Source organism: Protopterus annectens, chromosome 6.part1, assembly GCF_019279795.1.
Source record: "Protopterus annectens isolate FY-2018-M chromosome 6.part1, PAN1.0, whole genome shotgun sequence".
In the NCBI taxonomy this organism is placed as follows: Eukaryota; Metazoa; Chordata; order Ceratodontiformes; family Protopteridae; genus Protopterus; species Protopterus annectens.
Window position 1 is genome coordinate 300,128,531 of NC_056738.1, and position 20,744 is coordinate 300,149,274.

Here is a 20,744-nt window from a genome sequence, read left to right on the forward strand (position 1 = left end):
TTGTAGTACTTTAATTGTGGCATTTGTTCTTGGGGCCTCAATTGAAAAGGATGTATGCTAGCCCAGCTTGACTACTCCATTAAACAAAAGGAAATACATAATTAAATCATTTATAATCAGTACATCCGTTTCCTTGCTACATTGCTGCTAATGAAACAAAGGGGGAACTAGTGAACCTCCTACAAATTATAAACATGTAAAATTTCAAGTTAGCTTTTCTGTGAATACTTGCTGCTTTTAGTTCAATAAAATCTGTTTTTTTTATCTTGACTAAGAGAACTACAGCAGAAAAGGCCTCTATTACAGTATTGCACATTTCCTCCCAAAGTCTGGCCCCCATTAGAGCCTCTCATTCCCCTTCAAGTTACATACTACCTTGTTCTCACATTTCTCTCTGCAAAGAGTTCTTTCTAAGCTTCACTCATCTCTGTCTGTCTCTCTCTCTCTCATCCCCTCCCAAAGCATTACCAATTTAGTACTAATGATTGGGGTGATTAGCAATAGGAGGCAAGTAAAAGAGCACAGTGTTCACTGGGCTAATGTACTGCAGTCTGCCAGGGTACTTTTTCTACATGTAACTCCTTACCCAGTCCCAGTGACCCAGGACACCCACTGACATCAGTTGTCATAACACATACTCCTCTGTAATTCAACAACCCAGGTTTATGTATGTAGCCACTTCCACTTAAATTCTTGCTAGGTATTATCCTCTACTAGAGTTTAACCTGTAGTAGGAAGTAATGAATCCTCACTGAGAAGATTAGGTTTGCAGATGTTCAGTTCTCATATTCCTTTCTCTCTGTAAATGATCTATGACCTTCTGTCATCCAAACAACTATTCAAACATAGATCACAGTACAGGGAAAGCCTTGATTGTATGCCTTCATGAATGCAATAGTTTTATTTGCACTTTTAAATACAGGCAGCAAAGTTTAGAACAGAAACATTTATTCATAATACTAAATGTAAGTTTGCATTTAAATTTTAAACACAGTGATGAAAAGTGCATCTGTTCATAATATATCTAATAACAGATTACAGTGGCAGTAAATATAACAAATATAGCCACGTTATTAAAATAAAAAATAAGCAAATAAAAATCTTAAAATCAAGAAAAAACTAGCAGCTGATTTCAGTGTCTATAAAGCACAGTAATCTAGTCCTGTTTAACTGTACTATTATGTTAATATTACTACTATTACTTTAAGAAGAACTACCTTGCACCAAGTGTGTCCATTTCTTTTGCCAGCAGACTTTACATGATTTCTGCTCCATTCTGACCAGTTCTATGACATAAATGGTGAAAGCCCTCATATGGACCAGAAGATCCATGTAAAGTTAGCAGATCAGTCGCTGAAGAAACTTGACCTGGGGGATTGGAATGAGCAGACAATGCCTGCTTGCCTATCCTGGGGTGAGTTCGAAGTTGTAGCCAACTGTAATCACGCAAGAGAAGGCCTGTATGACACTGAATAAAACCAGAACCAGAGAATGTTGGCCTAATGCTTCTAAGCCAGTGATGGTACCCTTTATCTCTATATGTATGATAGTACACATGTACATAAAGATGATTTAGCATAGGCTCTGACTACAAAAATGCCCATCAGTCCATATTAATGAGGTTCTAATAAACAGATAAGCAGTGAGACATCAACAGGGATAGTGTGAACTACTGTGTAGGTCTTAAGGGTACAGGGGACATCTGTTATTGTTACAGTCACCAAGACAGTCTACATTATGGCATAAGCATGCCACTTGGTGCCAACAGGCTGCAAGGGAGATTGATGGTCTGCAGACAGCCGGGATAAATCAAATTTTATACCAATCTGGTTGATGACTATCTCTAATTCACTATCACCTAAGTCAGGAGACACACTGTCCCCGACAGAGAATGAATGAGCACAGTTAATTGGAGAATGGCTAAAGGTCAACAGGCAGGAAGGCAAAAAGTATATATGAAACATAATTACTGCCATATTCCATGGGTTCTTGTGTTCAAAGACTATTTTCCTACACTACATCCTATTGCCAAACCTAGGGACATCAACTTCTGACTCCCATCTCTTAGAAATGCTAACTAGTGTTTTAGCATGTTTTACTCCAAAAATGTCATACTATAAGTTTTGGCTTAGTTTGATACCTTTACTGATTGTTTCCATGCTTTAGCCTGACGCTAAAAAATAAAAACATTGATTAACTGGTATGTCTCTGTGATGGCATTCTTGACTCACTTATACTTTTATTTATTTAACATTTGTTAACCAGGAAAGTCCAACTTGGAACGAATCCAATTTTCAGGGGAGGCCTGGGGAGAAATGATCCAGACACAGGTCTTTGTGATATGGGAGGAAACCGGATCACCTGGAGGAAATCCACACGAATGCAGAGAGGACATGCAGACTATACACAGAAGGCACTCCAGCTGAGAATCTAACCAGAGAACCTCTTCCTGTGAGATGACAATGCTACCGCTGCACCACTGCGCCATCCATACTTGAAAATATCCTCTGGGTTTTGGGTTTTGAGTTTCCTAATATAAACAACATGGAAGCAGAACTGTTTTCATACTCTTGACTTGATCTCAGATTTCTTGTTACTCAAACAGAATTCAGATAAGCTGTGTCATCCATTATGTGACTCAACAAAAACTTAGTATAAATCATTCTTAGCCTTTGAATAGTGTAGCATCAGACTTCTGAAAACACTTTTCTAGGAGGAAACTGCCATGCAATATCATTCCAAAAGCTGACATTCTTCTTTTAAAACACCCCTCAGACTCTCAAGTCTTGCCTTAGATCATTCATACTTCATGCCAGTCCTTTCATTCAACCCTTCATAGTGACTGTGATGACCCACCACTGGACCAGTAATCAAGGAGTCTCAATCCTGTATTATATGTTGCATTATATGTATGATTCTCAACCGCTACATGCTCATACCTGAGCACGTGTTCAATGACTTGTAACTTTTAGTTATGTACTCACCATAACTTCAGATGTTTGGGATCCATCTCGCCTACATTCTGACTGATGGGTTCGGAGCCGATCCCTCGGCTCCGACTCGGCACGCTTATGCCAAAGAGCGAAGTCTCTTATTGGCTGAGCTTACTATATCCCAGGATGCACCACTACCAGTCCCCCAGATCTAGTTTGTCCGCATACATGCACACATGCACGCCCTGCTTATATAACATCGTCAGATGAAACAAGATAAAACAGTAGAACTCAAAACCGTTCAATCTCTTCTGATCTCCAAGGCAGGGGGAAGGAGGGTGGGTATTAGGAATGTAGGCGAGATGGATCCCAAACATCTGAAGTTATGGTGAGTACATAACTAAAAGATGTTATGTGATCCTATCTCGCCTACATTCTGACTGATGGGACAGCGTCCCTAGCACCTGAATCCTGGGTGGCTCACTGGAAAACACTCCTGAGTACCGTGGAACCAAATGATGCTCGTCCTTTAGATGCCACATCCAATTTGTAGTGGGAAATGAAAGTGTGGTTGGACCAAGTAGCAGCACAAATTTCCGATATAGCGAGCTTGGAATGAAAGGCTATAGAAGTAGCCATAGCTCTGGTAGAATGAGCTTTGATAGATGTTGTAAGTTGCTTATTTGAAGAAGAATAGGCCTGAGTTATGCAATCTCTGATCCATTTTGAGATAGTAGCTTTTGTGATGGTTTGGCCCAATTTATTATCTGAGAAGGACACAAACAACTGGTCTGACTTACGAAGTTGCTGAGTCCTGTCTAAATAGAAGCGTAATTGCCTGTGAACATCCAATTTATGGAGAGTGTATTCTGCTTCATTGGAGAATTTTGGAAAGAAAACTGGTAGCTCTAGAGATTGTTGAAGACAGAAACTAGAACAGACCTTTGGGACAAAGGATGGATTAGGCCTAAGTGATACTCTATCCTTGTGGAAAATCAAGTACGGTGGCTTAATAGACAGGGCTTGAAGCTCTGAAACTCTTCTTGCAGAAGTAATAGCCACTAAGAATGCTGTTTTCCAAGACAGATATTTTAACTCGCATGTAGCAGCCGGTTCGAAAGGTGGAGATGTTATTGCGCGTAGCACCAAATCAAGATCCCACGGTGGTGCAGGATGAAAAACTGGTGGTCTTAATAGACTCGCACCTTTAATGAGCGTTTTGCATAGTCTGCTGCTCATCAAAGGAGGATCCGTGGATTCGTGGAATTTAGAGATAGCCGCTAGTTGGACTTTAATAGTTGAGACAGAAGATCCCTGATTAAACAGGGATGTTAAGAATTTCAAAACCTCTGGGACAGGAGCAGTGATAGGGTCTAAGCCCTTGAGTTGAGCCCAGATAGCAAACCTCTTCCACTTACTGAGGTACAATTTGTTAGTGGTGGGTTTGTGGGCCGAAGATAAAATGTGAACAACTTCCGGGTCTAGTGTGTGCCTTCTAACTAAGGTCGGAAGTGGAGGAGCCAAGCTGTCAATTTCAAAGATTGGAGGACTGATGCCAATGTCCCGACTGATGGATTAGCAAGTCCGGAATCAGGTCTAAAGTCCACGGATCGTCCACTGCATGCTTCTTCAGGTAAGGAAACCATATCTGACGAGGCCAGTATGGGGCAATCAGAATCATTGAAGACCCCAGTTGAGAAGCTTTTGAATAACTTTGGGAAGAAGTGGAATTGGAGGAAAGGCATAAAGTAGCCCTGTTGGCCAAGGTTGTGCTAGAGCATCCATGGCTGGCACTTCCTGATGTGGGATCAAGGAGAAGAACCTTTGGCACGTGGTGTTTTGTGGAGTTGCAAAAAGGTGCAGCACGGAGTCCCCATCTCTTGAAAACCTGGGCTGCTACTGTGCGGTTTAGAGACCACTCGTGAGGCGAGAATTGTCCTGCTTAATTTGTCCGCCAATACATTTGACTTTCGGGATGTGGGTCGCTACCAAGAAGCGGTTGGTAGCTACAGCCCATTCCCACACTCTCATGGCCTCTCTGCAAAGGGGTGCGATCTGGTCCCTCCTTGTTTGTTCAGATACCAGACCACCGACATGTTGTCTGTGTGGATGGCGATGATGCCCTGAGGAAGAAACTTGTGTAAGGCCTGTAGGGATAGAAGTACAGCCCTCATCTCCAACACGTTGATGTGGAGAAGAGCTTCGTCTGGAAGCCAGGAGCCCTGAACTAGCCTGCCCAGACAATGCCCCCCACCCTATCTGGGAGGCATCTGTCGTCAGGGTAACCACTGGAGGGGGGAGAACAAAGGGTTTTCCTTGATCCAAGTTGGATGTCTGAAGCCACCAGCGAAGGTCCCTTTTGCATCTTTCCGTAATCATGATGTGATGATTGAGGGGAAGATCCTGAAAGGACCATTGAGTTGACAAGAGCCACTGAAGAATCCTCATGTGTAATCTTGCTAGAGGAACTAAAAGAACCGTGGCAGACATTGAGCCTAAAACCTGTAGAATCATCCTGGCTGGGGCTTTGGATCTCGAGATCAGAGCTTGAACTTGGCCCTGTAAAGTTCGGATCCTTTCGGCAGGAAGAAAGACGCATCAATCTTGAGTCTATCTCTGCTCCTATAAACTTTATGCGCTGAGAGGGCAGCAAGACAGACTTTGACCAATTGAATGTAATCCCCAGGGAAACACCCAGGGAGATAGTGGCTTTGAGGTTGTCCATTAGTAGATGCCTGGTGGTGGCAGTCAGGAGCCAGTCGTCGAGATAGGGAAACACTTGGAATCCAAGACTTCTCAGGTGAGCCGTCACTACTGCCAAACACTTGGTGAACACCCTGGGGGCTGTGGTGAGACCAAAGGGCAGAAAATTGGTAATGACTGACTCCCAGGCTGAAGCGCAGATACCTTCTGGACGCCTGATGTATCGGTATGTGATAATAGGCGTCCTTGAGGTCTATGGAGCACATCCAAACATCCTTCTCCAATAATGGGAGAATGGATTGTAACGTGACCATTCGGAATTTTGATTTCGTGACGGATTGGTTCAGTCTGCTGAGATCCAATATTGGCCTCAGGTCCCCTGTCTTTTTTGGCACTAAAAAGAACCTGGAGTAATTTCCTGATCCGATCTGGTCTGTGGGGACCGGTTGGATGACTCCTTTTCTAGCAGCTTTAAAGCTTCTGCGGCTGCTATTTCCCTTTGACTGGGTGGTGGGTCCGGGATTCTCTTGGACGGTGGGGGTGAGTATGTGAATGGGATGGTGTAACCTCCGGCAATGATCCGAAGCACCCATCTGTCCTGAGTGATTGACTCCCAGGCTTTTAGGTGCTTGGCAAGCGACACCCGACTGGCTCGAGCAGCACAGCCGGGCAATCCCTCATGGCGTGTGGGAGGCTGAAGAGCCACGAAAGGACTCGCGGTCTCCAGAATTGCGGGCCCTCTGCCGCCTCTGGGACGGCGTCTCCCTGAAAAATTTCCCCGTCCTCTGCCTCTGGACGGGAATCTTCCTGCTGTTGGGAGAAAAACTTGCGAGATTTGGAACCACATTTTCCCCTCCTTTAGCCTTGGGTAAGGCCGAAGGGGTGGAATAACGGGCACCTACGGCAGACAAGGTTTTTCCCTCTTGCTCACAGCGGTAAGGGTGTCTTTCACCTTGGGGCCAAACAATGAGGACCCATCAAAGGGAGGGTCGGCGAAGGAAGACAAGAAGGCCTCCGGAAACTGACACAAGCGGAGCGAGGCTCGTCGACGTAGAGCCACGCCTGTGCCTGCCGCTCTACCGCCCCTTCGCCGCATAGGAAATGAGCCTCATGGACGAGTTAGAAATTGACGTAAGGATAGCCAACTGAGAGCTAACCGACTGGGCTAGCTGCTCAGGTAGGTTACCCGAGAGGGAATCTGACAACTCCTTGACCAGATCCCTCTGAAGCCTGGTAAAATGTGCCAAATAATTCAGAGACCTTAAGGTAAAGGCCGCTGAAGTCAGGGTGCGCTTTCCGTACCTGTCCATACTCCTAGACTCCTTATTAGGAGGATGGACGGACGTTGAAGCCTCTGCCACGTCCTGTTGTGTAGCAGATGCCACCACCATGGCATCTACAGCCACGCCTTTAGTAAGGAACTCCTTCTGGGGAGCAGACAAAAATTTATTTGGACGAGAAGGGACTGGTTCCACAGTATCTGGATGTTCCCACGCCCTTCGACAAACTAAATCCAGAAGCTCGTCAAAGGGCGGAGACACCCAGGAGGCGGAGGGCTGAGCTCCAAAGGCCTTGAGGAGCACTGACTCGTCCGCAGAGGGGGGTTTGGATACCCAGCCGCCTCGTTGTTTGAGGATCTCTAAGATGTCTGCAAATGAGACATCATCCGAGGCGACTGGGACCCTCTGCATCATCCATATCAGTGTCCGATGTAATAGACTCGGGAGTCCACGTGCTTCCTCTTGCGATCTCTTCCTTGGGGTTCCTCTGAAGACAACTCGAAGAACCCTCAGGAGGAGGAACCCCCACTGGGGTAACCTCAGGCCTCGGGGCTCCGCTGGCTATGGGACAGGGGAACTGCCAAAGACCCAGTCTCCACGCCCAGGAAGGTGCCGGTAAAGCCGGAGAGATGGCGAAGAGGACTTGGCCAAGGCACTCCTCATGGCCCTGAAAGCCGGACCCCCAGAATCCTGGGAGTGTCCGGTCTCGGCCGTGATAGCCGACGGAAGTCCCGCAGCCAAAGCACCGAGGGAGGCTCGGAACCGAAAGCATAGGTCCCAAACATCACCCCGGGTCCAGCCGAAGAAGTCCCGTACCAAACTCGGACCCGAAGGCCGGGTTGGAGTAAGGGTCGGAGCCGACCCTGAGATCTCCACCGGCTCCAACAGCACCTGCTCCGCGGACGAAGCAGTCGGAGGAGGAATGGCAATGGGGTGGGCCAAGGTCATCGGCTCCGAAGCCAACTGGGTCGGAACCGAAACAAATTTTTGGAAGACTGGGGACTGGAACAGTCTTTGGAGCACCCTGTCTATATCAGAATCTGACATCCTCAAGGACCGAGAGGAAACAGAACGGGTTCGAGAAGGCCTCTCCATCGGCCCCAAAGGGCTAGGGGACCGGCTCCGAGGCGACTCGATGAGTATCGGCGCCGAGGGAATACTCACACCAGATTCCATCGGTGCCGAGGTAGACTTCGGCGCCGAGGAGGAAGTGTCTGAGCGGGCGACCCTTGTCGGCTCCGAGAGCAGCGGAGCCGAAGGTGACCCGCCTCGATGCCCCAGCCATCGGCTCCGGTCAGAGGAGTCGATACTGGTGGCATCGAGGCAGACCGTTCGACCTCGGCTCCAAGTCTTTGGAGCCGAAGGAGGCCTGCTTAAGTCTCTTGGCAGTCGGATCCGACGGACTGGTCGGAACCGAAGCCCTTTTCTTTTTGGCCGGAGCAGGAGAGGATGCCAAGGCTTCTTCAAAGGAAGGTTTAATTAACCCTTTAAGAATCAATTTATTTTTCCTCTCCTGGAGGACCCTTGAGGAAAAAGCGTGACATACGCTGCATGACTCCTGCAAGTGCTTTGCCCCTAGACAATATACACAGAGCGAATGATCGTCTGTGATAGACATTTTGAAGCCACATTTCGAACATTTTTTAAAGCCCGAAGGCCTAGGGGTTTGAGACATGATGTTAAACAATTCTAGTAACTTTGACAGGAAAGTAAACAATTATAGCTTTACTGATGATAAACCTAAGCTTACAGATATAGCTTAACGCAAACACTTCCTATAAATGACAGGGAACTCTAAACAACTAAATTTACTTGAGACCCTGTAAGTTTTAAAAGGTTGGCAGTCTGGGAAGGCCCTGGATGGAGGGGGGCCGAAAACAAACTCAACCCAATCACACACAACAGTTTTCACAACCCAAACGTACACAAAAGAGCGATAGCCGTTAAAACAGCTTTTGTGAGCAAAAACAGCAAAAAACTGACAGAAAAGTTAGTTAATAAAACTACTCAGCCCAGCCAGCTCGAGACCACGTCTTCGCGGGAAGCGCAAAGCGAGATCTGGGGACTGGTAGTGGTGCATCCTGGGATATAGTAAGCTCAGCCAATAAGAGACTTCGCTCTTTGGCATAAGCGTGCCGAGTCGGAGCCGAGGGATCGGCTCCGAACCCATCAGTCAGAATGTAGGCGAGATAGGATCACATAACATCTGATGTTCCACTCTGTTTTAACTTGAAATGCTGATATATTAGCAAACCTCAATTTAATCTGTAACTACTGCCCATATTCTATAGTTAAGCTGAACGAATGTAATACATTTGGTGCAATTGTTGCTCTGCCACGTGTCTTTAACATTAACTGCCTTAGATAATTGAAATAGTCAGCTGCGTTATGTATATCGCACTATTATCGCTGCTCATTTATGTGTTTATAAATTTACTACAGTTCATATGTTTGATACATTTATAAGTTTACTACAGTTATATCTGATGCATTCAATTACTGTTATGGTCAAATTTCTACTGCTATTGCACTGCATTATTATCTGTGTTGCATGTATTCCTCACTTCAAATCCATCCCTAGGACATATTTCATCTATTACCATCCAAATTGAATGACCTAATTGAAGTCCTCTTTCTCTTCTTTTTTGCTCATATAGTGAAACTTTTTTTTTTTTTTTTTTTACTAATTGTTTATTTGTCCCCTTCCTTTACAGCTTGTTAGTGCTGCTTCTTATCCACCCCAGGTGTTTCTCATTGACCTACATAACACCTCGGCTTTCTGCCACTGACAGAACTACTTAAGGGGATTCTACAGTGCTTCCTGTAACCATACTTGCCCCTTTAAGAACTACCTACAACGTGTATGTACCCTATTATGAAGAATATCATATATCTTGCTATTTTGTATACTAAGTTAGTGTGCGTTTGTTGCAGCCTACCACACACATCACACTCCCTGTATCCCCCAGGCTCCTTTCCCACTCCCTGTGCAGTGTGGCTTATCCTGTAGTTACTCAATTTGGTCACTAGGTGGTACCATATACCTACTGTTAACCTTCCATTTACATTACAAGGTACAGCAATATCACAGTTAAGCTACTACTGCCCCATTTTAAGATCCAAACCCTTGAAATTTCTCTGCTTCTCTCTATACACAGGTACCTAGTGACTCATCCCATTACCTCCTTACCTTGTTGTGCTTGTTCTCTGTCTCACTGATAGTTTCTCACTGACCAGTCTTCTTTCTTCTCCTTGGCTCTACCTGCTCCATTCGCCCTGCGGGCTCACTCCGCTCCCCTACCCTGCCCCCAAATCCCCCCCGGTAACTGTACACCTATAGTGAAGTACACCACACCCACCTCCTCCCATACCCAATCAAATTATCTACCCCACCCATAACCTATCTACCTCTTCCAGTCCAATCTCTACATCAGTTTCATCCCTCTCATTCCATTACATCCAACTCTATATAAAAAAAAAAAAAAAAAAAAATAGTCTGTCCCTATATCATTTTAGCTTAATTCCACATCTAACTAGTATCCAAAATTAACACCATGCCCTTCAAACCTGCCACAATCTTAACTCAAATACTGCTCCTTTTTAGTCTACCTTAACTATCTCACAAGACCTCTCTATGCTAACCACTCCCCCTCATTTCACACTACTACCTCAGTCCATATACAGCATGCACTCCCACTATCCTGCATATCCCCTAGCCTTTACTCCATCAACAATACTATGCTCTTCCCCTATGAGCTCATAAGTAACCCCAAAAACACCACTCCCATCTACACTATCTCTATCTCAATAAAGCTTGCAACCCACAAATTTGATACTAAAAAATTTAAATACTTCCTCTCCCATATTCATTACTCTATTTATCTCTACCCTTCTCTCCGGTGGCATACACTCAAACCCCGGACCCTGTCCCTCACAAAACTCTACCTCCTCATCCTACCCTCCCCATTCAGCTGGTAGGTCCCTCCAGTTCACAGCTTTAAACGTCCACAGCATTTGTAATAACATCCCCAACCTCCATGCCTGGCTTCTCCATAATTAACAAGATATCCTGTCCATCTCTGAAACCTGGCTCAAACCCCAAATAAAAGTCTCAGAATCGATTCCACCCAACTACTACTCTATTATTAGAATAGACGGAATTCACAAAACAGAGGGAGGTGTTGCTGTCCTTTACTCCTCTTCCCTCCTAGTTACCCTGTACTCCAAACCTATTCCCAAATTTGGTAATGCTGAATTAATTCCAGCCCTTCTTCAGGTAAACAACCATAAAATTATCTGCATTATCACCCTTTATATCCCTCCTGGAGATAATGTCCCAATCCTTGAAGACATTCTCTCCTGGCTTTCCACCAACATTACAAACAAAACTATAATTTTGGGCGATGTTAACATTAACTGGGCCACAATTTAATCTCCAACCAACTCCTTAAATATAAATCTTTATAACTTCACTCAACTTATTACCTCAACAACCAGACCTTCTAAAGACTTCCTCTCTGGGAGCACTCTAGACTGGATTCTAGTCTCACATCCACACTATATCACTAATAGTGGTACCCTTCCAGACCCACTAGGTGACTACCTTCCCCCTTTTGCCCATCGGCTTCCCTCATCCCTAAAACTAAACCATACCTATACCTCTACTTGGTACCTAAAAAACTTTAACCCTGATGAATTTGCAGATGCACTAAAAAGAACAAACTGGAAACCACTAAAAACTCTATCCCTAGATAACGTTGTTACCTACTTTAATACAACTTCCTTAAACTTGCTTGACTCCTTTGCCCCATGGAGAACAAAATGCACAAAAGGCAACCCCGTGCCATGGCTAACTAAGAATAGCTTACTCTGCATGCGGCTTCGGGATAAAGCCTGGAAACATTACCATAAAACTAAAACTAGCATTGTCCTTAATGAATATAAAATGCTTTGTAACAAAGCAAATAAACTTATTACCTCAGATCGCAAAGCCTATTTTTCCACACTCCAAACCATAATACTAACCCCAAAAAATTCTGGGATGGAATTTCCTCTTTCCTTAAACCAGGTAAAAAATAGAACCCCTGCCCAGATCCAAATGCCTCAGACTTAGAAGTAGCTTCACAATTCAACTCATTCTTCATTGATTCCATAGCTAAACTAACATCATCCTTCACTAATAATTCTGCTTTCCCACACACAACTACACACATCCCTTTCTCTTCTAACTCCAGCTCCCAACCTCCTCCCTTCTCCATGAACCCTATCCTCAACTCTATTATAAAAAATTACTTCTAAAAATGAAACCATGTTCTAATGCCCCTGACAGATACACTCCTACTTCCTAAAAATAGTAGCAGAAGCTGTTGCCTATCCTATCTGCATACTAATAAATTGATCAGTCTCAGAGTGCCATGTCCCCCAGTTCTGGAAAAAAGCCTTTATTATACCACTCCATAAAGGAGGCAACAATAATGACATCACTATCTTCCAACCAATCGCTATCTTATCCCGTTTCTAAACTTCTCGAAAAATGTATCCACCTACAACTTCTACCCCATCTCTTAAGTAATAACCTTTTCATTCCCACACAACATGGATTCCGACCTGGCCACAGCACCCATTGCCCTCGTCTCCTTCCTAGACACCATTAATCAGGCCTGCAACACCGGTCATATTGTGTCCACCCTCCTTTTGGACCTTTCAAAGGCCTTCAACACTATTTCTCACAACCTTCTCCTCACTAAACTCTCTAAACTAAACCTACCCCACTCCTCTATCAACTGGTTCACCAGTTACCTAACAAGCAGTCAAGTGGAAAAAAGCTCTTTCTCCCTTCCTAAATACTCCCACAGGTGTGCCCCAAGGTTCAATTCTAGATCCACTTATTTTCAGTATCTTTATAAATTACTTTCACCATGCAATCCCTAACACTAACCTCATCCAATATGCCAAAAACTCAACAATAATCTACTCTGCTACCTCTACTTCCTTACTAGCAAAATTAACCCAGGACGATTTCTCTTCTACTGAGCAATGGATGCTAGACAACCATCTGGCACTCAAAGCAACCAAGACTAAGCTAATGATATTTACCCCTTCTAAAGCCATCATCCTTGACAAAAGTTTGTTCTTTATCAGAAGGGGTAGCCCAGCCAATTAGAGACTTCATTCTATTGTATAGTGGCCGAGTCGGAGCCGATGGATCGGCTCCGAACCCATCAGTTATGAATGTAGGCGAGATAGGATCCCATTACATCCTAATAGAAATGCACAAACCTGCCCGTCCACCAGGCAAACATCTTCTATCTAGCATGCCACTGGAATTCTCTCCCACCTTCCATCCATACTGCTAACAGTCTCTCCTGCCTTCAAAACCTTACTTCACTCATACCTAACTTCACAGTGGGAATGCTCTTGTTCTCATCCTACATAGCATCCCCTACCTTTCTCACTCCCCACAAGCTATTATATCTGTAAATAAACTCCTATAGTTTCTATAGCTCCTAGCACTAGCAGTAGGAACTATCAGAGTGTACAAGAACTGTATTGGCTTATAATGAATTTATCTTGCATTGTACTAATTGCTCCTCCTAATACCACTACACTGCAACTTATTACTATGTACTTTCCAAATTCCCTCGTATTTTGTAGTTCTCTAATTTGTAATCTTGTAACTTCTATCATTGTATTTGTATTTAATTTTTTTTGTATTATTCTGGAGCTTTTCTCCCCAGAACTCCACTGAAAACAGTCTCCTCATGGCTCAATGGACCATCCTGGCAAACAAACTACAAATAAATAAATAAAATAAATAAATCCTCACCACTGGTACCTGTGGGGGGAAGTTCATTGGGAGGATAACAGGTACACACACAGTATTTCCAGATGCAGCTCTCTGCATCAAGTGCAAGTTCCCTTAAGAGCACACAGAGACCACAGTCAGTCCGGGGCTGGTTTCTCCCTCTTCCTCCAGGTCCCCAATAAGACTCTCCACGGGCACAGCTTTAGAGTTGAGATGTCAGCTGAGTGACCAAGCCAAGACCTCCAGCACCCTCTCTGTCCAACCAGTGCTCTGTGCCCCTTGCACAAGTAGCTGACCCACACACTTGAGGTTTGATTTACACACACACACACACACACACACACACACACACACGCACACGCACACGCACACCTGGGAAAGGCTGGCACAGGTTTACTAGCTATGCCTCCTTCTACCAAGCCTATAAGGTAGTTACAACTGCCACCAGTCACTCATGCCAACTACCTTACGGCCATTTACAAAGGATGACCAATTTTACTTTCTAATATTACTATAAATACAGGTGGTAGTTTGACCAAGAGCAAGGCTGTTAGGAGTGGCCCACACAGTGTCACTAAATAAATATGCAAATACTCTCAAAACTTAAATATCTCTACAAACATCAGCCACAAAGAAAGGTTTAAATATATCTAACAATAAAAGAAGAGAATACTAAATATCAATTTACAGTGACATCAGAGTTCAAAACACAGGAAATATTTAAAACAGCATTGTAAAACAGGCTCAGACAAATAGTTAACTTACTTAATTAGAGCATGGCAGATGGCAGGGTGAATGGTTCTTTTTGTCAGGTCCAAGACAAAATACAGAATGCTCTGCCTCACTAACAGACTTCTCAAAATAATATATAAAATATTACTGCTGAGATAGCTTGCAGAATGACATCTTCTGGTCATCTTACTTCTAGTCCTCATGCAAACCCTCATTGCTGGCAGCTGGCAGTATATAGCCTCTACCTGTAAAAATACACAGACAAGGGCTTTTGCTCAGATCTTTGGCAGGTGCTGGAAGTCATAAAACAATTGCATTCCTTCATGCTTCCAGAGTAGCAATTAGCTCACCCCAAAGACAATACAGAAAGCTTCCTAGTACAGACCTGTGTCTCTGGCTACAATGAAACCTGTAAGATAGCATCTTTATGGCCTAGCCTATGAAGTGATTTAATTTCATGTATTTTTCTAAAATATGCTGGACTGGGGTAAACCCTCCAGCTTCCTCTGTTAACATATATACTTAAACAGTTACAATGGTGCATGTACATTTCTGTTCTCTTCCAGCAGGGCACACTGTGGATACATTTTAAGTACAAGCACTTTACAAATGTGTTTTCAATACAAACGTATATATCAAACTGCTTTGTACAGATAAGACATATAGTTCTAATACATTTGTGACACAAGCATCTCGTATAAATTAGTTTGATATTCACACATGACATAATTATTCATAAAATTCCAGCTAGCTGTGCTGGCAGTACCTCCTTTTGTCACACTGACCCTCAGTGATCAGTTGACATTTCACTATGTTCTCAGTAACATTACATTTAGCAGAGTTCATCATTGATAGAAATTCCATGTTTGACTGGTCTCACTAGCTTCTTGCCTAAAATAGAGTGACTTACAGTAGGGTTACCACCTGTCCCACTTTGCGAGGGACAGTCCCTCTTTGGGCAGTTGTGTCCTGACAAAAAATATTAAAAATGGCAAATGTCCTGAGATTGTAGGACATAATTATGTCCTATATTGTATGTAATAGTTGCATAACAGTTATTCTGTATCTAAAATACCTAAATGTTATAAGAAACAGAATAAGCAACTAAAATGCTACAAGAATAAGCCATTATTTAGGCAAAAAAGTTAAGTTATATCCTTTGTACTGACCGTGGGTATGTATTGGCCTGTAAAATCTGATGTTTGTCACGAAAATGTCCCACTTTGGCCATTTGAAAAGGTGGCAAACCTAGCTTACAGGGAATGTGTGGCATCTATTTTTTTTATCTATGGTAAATCTACAGGGAATAGCCTAAATGTTCTCTATTTCTCACTGTCAGTATTTCCTTTCTTTTCTACTATGTCAATAATGACTTTTCCAGTATGTTACCTACCTCTGCTACATATTCCTCATTGTGAGTATGGGCCCCAGTTCCTACCCAAGAACTGTCATAACAGTTAGACTAACTGAAAGGAAGTGATTTGAAGTGGTTATTTGTAGCCTTTTTCACTGAAATATTTTATGTTGACTTTCACCCACCACAAAGTTTTCTGTATGGCAATATTGTAACAGGCTTAACACATGGAAAAGGTTTAGGCACAGCACTTCTACCAAATACTATTAATTTTGTCACACAATCAATAATATTATTTCTTGACAGCAATGTTATAGCTACTTTTACTTACAGTCAAGGAGTTCGCAATCTTAAAAAGTCAGTGAGGCCATAATACCGGTGAAATAGTGTGTACAGTATGGTGGAATGTGGACGTATACTGCTGCTAATTATAACAGCATTCCAACATATTGTACACCATACAAATGCTATCAGAAGGTAAAGGAAACTCCAATTAAACCAAGAGAAAAGAAAGATCACCTCATAAATGAAAGTATACGATTACCTACATTTAAAGCATTATATCAATTTTAGTTATAACTATAGCTTGCCTGTATTTATCAATCTAAATTTCACAGCTCTAAATGCCATCATAATTAAGAAGATGCCATTCTTAATAAATAAATGTCTGAGATTTAGTGATGCATGCCATTCAGGGACTGCTTTACTGAGAAATGAGCAAGGTACATAGTGTACTGGTAGTGCACATTTTTTGTAATAAATTGAAAACATTTATTTTATATATCATGACACATTTCAGTGGGAGTCTCTTATGTAAATGTCATCTTTTGGAAAGTTCTCTCTGAATCACGTCTTCTGTTGGTACAATATAGATCATTCAATAAAATCCCATTGTCCTACTCCGAGATACAGGTGATTAAACACAGAAGTATTTGATAATGGACACTGCAGATGGCGTAATTTAAGCAAGATATGTTTATTTCACCAGCAGCAACACAATGCTTGCTTTGGATAAAAATGTTCTGTAACTGGAATGTAGAATTTTGCCAAAAAGTGAGTACATTTACTACTTTACAGGAATGGATAATAAATTAGACAGGTTTATGGTTTTAAGGTATGCCTATAATTTAGTTCTATACTTTGATCTATAGCAAAACTTTAATCCAAATTAATTTAGTTTTACCTCACCAAGACCGGCTAATTACAAGAAGAGAGTGCTTTACTGGTGAGGATTCTCATCAAGGGACATACCTGTCTTTTAAATGAAATATACAGATAAAGAAGAAAAAGGGAGTAAACCAGTAGGGTACACCTGATTAATAACGCATTATTTTCTTATTTACTGCTTCTCCTCAGTATGCCTTGCTCTGTTTAATATATTGACTATAAGGATGCAGAGGGGAAACAGAAGCACTTTCCTTTGACTTCCTGTTTCATCAAAAGAAGTATTTAAAAAGTCATGGGTGATATGGAAGCTGAACCCACTGTACCCATTGTACCCACTTAATATAATGTATTCAGAGGTCAAACAACCTTAGAATAAGTAGTGCAGTTATAATGAAGGGGAATGTAGATGAAACCTACACTGATAATCGATTGGTTGCGCATGCGTATTAATATACATTATATATATATATATATATATATATATATACACACACACACACACACACACACACACACACACACACACACACACACATAGATGCACATTTGTGTGAGTGTCTTCTCTGTCTCTTTATATATATATATATATATATATATATATATATATATATATACACACACACACACACACACACACACACACACACACACACACACACACAAGTTAATATACAACACTATTTATTACATGGTCATCAGTCCAGTCATTTGTAAGATTACTTTCATAATGTAATCTAAAGATGTTTCTACTCTGAAGAAGATAGGCCAATCTGTGATAAAGGATTTAAACATTATCACAATGCACAATCTGAAGTACTATTCAGTAGCAAAACTACTGAATCATGGAATTTATATTATGAGCACAAAGTTACTGAAATGGTTATAAACAGATGTAAATATGCAAAAGTCTCTATAAAAAGATAATTTTAGCATACAAAATGACAGTACTCAGAATGGTTAGAAAAGGAACATTATTGTAGCTATCATTATATTTTACTTTTCATCACCCAAAAAATCAAAAGATCATACAAGAAAAAAGAAACTGTTAAAAAAAGCAAAAAAAAAAAAAAAAAAAAAAAAACTCAGCCAAGCTAGAGTTTTCACCGTAATGAAGGCCCATGGAATAAATGAAAATGGCCCCGTAAGGACACCAAATGTTCCAGTAAATAAAGTTTGGGAGTACGTTCATAACACCAAATGGAACACTGAACGGTATTATAAAGAACAGAAATGACTAAAAGACACACTGCTGAAAAACTTGGCTGACTACCCCCTCCAACACACACACTCTGCTTATTATATATACCAACACCGAGATCATACAGCAGTGAGGAAAAGGAGAAAACTAGTCTCCGCTGTACCACAATCTTCTCAGCATTTTCAGTTTTGGCCCTTTGTGTTCATTGTAATGCTATTCAGCGTTTTGAATGTAACCTGAAAATTTGACCCCGACAACAGCAGAACTAAATCTACAAGAACATTTTTTGCAAATTGCAGAAAACATCAAACTTCACTGACTCAAGTTTTGTTTCACATTAAAGAAACTCAGCTATAAATGCATACACATACATACTTTGATAAATATATACAGAAATCATTAAATAATTACACACTGAGGGTAGAATTAGAGTTGCTAACAGCTGTTTATTCTCCAGTGCAGCTCCTAGTTAGGGTGACTTTTCTGTGGTGGTTACATGTCTGTCCTGTGTTCAGATAACTTTTTGCTGGGGTCTCTACTTTCCCTGTACTTCACAAGGTCATGTCAGTGGGTTACCTGATGATACTTTAAACTGCCTATAGTTACATATTTGGTGGTATGCGAGTGGACAGTGGGACTGACTGATGTCCTGTCAAAGATGGTTCTACAGCTTAAATTCAATATCTGCTTGCTAAAAAAGGCTAAAGCTTTCCAGAAGTATGAATAGGGTACAGTAGGTACCAGCGAATGAATGAACAACTAAATGCATGAACAAAAACCTTTGTTTTTAGAGTATGAAGCTACACATACTGTAGTACAGATAATAAATTACATCTCATGTTAAGGGAAATTATAAATAATTTACATAAGCAAATTTTTGGCTGAAGCAATGGTTTGATAAATGGCTGGCTGGGAAAGACTAGTCTTCACGTGAGGGGTTGGATGATGCAGATCAAATGCCGAAAACGAACAGCAGCTCCATGTGAGGAGACTGCAAAAGTCAGGTATACAGATGAGACAGCAGAAGGAAACAGCTTCTCCCATATATGAAGATTACAAAAATCAGGTATGCAGATGACACAGTAGAAGGAACCACCTGTGGAAGAGAAGAACGTGGAGCAACTTAAAGACAATAAAACATTGCTATAATATCTGTACACTGCTGTCAACAGTTGTAGCAAATGTGCAAGTAATGTTGCAGGATAATAATATGATTCCACAACATGTTATACAAATGAATCCTAGTATGTGCTAGTGTCATCATCTACCAAAGTGCAGTAACCAAAGGTCAGCAGCAGATTAATGAAGCACATGTGGCCCTTTCAGTCAAAGTAAAATAGAGCAAACCAAAGTACAAACTATAGCACTATTATAGTAATCTGACAGTGAAGTGTGTACTACAACAGGGAGAGGTTTAAAAATAGACTAGTTATTATATGAAGTATATGGAAATGTAGTTAGCAAAACAGGTGGAACAGAAATCAGAGATGGGTAGCTGTGAACTGGTAGCAGGCTTCTGGATGTACAACACGGTACAGATCACTCAGGTAACTTACCCCCCCTCCCAAAAAAAAAGTAGATATTTCTCAGTATAGTTTGGCATCAGCATGTTAGGGTACTACTAGACTGTACATTTTGGTCAGTGCAGTAACTACTACCATGGATGTGTAGAATCACAGCAGTCTGTAGGGCAACTGTTGTAACACTATTTGTTACTGCTGTGATTGGGTTTGATTCCATAGCAATACCTGCCAATCTGCATTATGCGCATAAATACCTCTTATTAGGGCAAATAATTGCACATGCAGACATATATGTCTATATCTACCTATATATTTGCATCTATCTCTGTCTATATATATATATATATATATATATATATATATATATATATAGATATATATATATATATATATGTGTGTGTGTGTTTGTGTATTTATATACAAGTAAAAGGTGTATAACAACATATATATATTTGTATGTTTGTGTCTATCTGCAAGTGTGTCTGGTTATATATCTACAGCTGGATAGATAGATGATAAACAGACAGATTATTTATATATATATATATATATATATATATATATATATATATATATATATATATATATGCAGATTGAGAAATGAACCTAATGGATGGTGGTGAATTTAATAAGCATGATAACGGATGCTGATGGTTTATTATCAAAATCTCGCACCTGCAATGTGCGAGTGTTCATGTTTCCAACCCAAAATGTCAGAAATCAAATATACGAGCAGGAACATCATCGAACGAGGTATTTTAGGAAAGTTGACAACTCAAGAATGTCGAAATACCACACTTCCATTCATGAGCTATGAATGTTTTGCAAGGGGGCAAGCTCCCTTGCATCCCCAACACCTCCTGCTACTTATACATACAAACTCCGAGATCGCAGTACAGTGAGGGAAAGGGTACATTTCCCAATCCCCACTATAGTGCGATCTGCATTCAAAATGTTGAATCCACAACAGCGAATGCTAGTGTGCATTCGCTGCTGTAACTTCAACATTTATTTGTTTTTTGCTCACTTGAAAGGTTGAATACATGCTT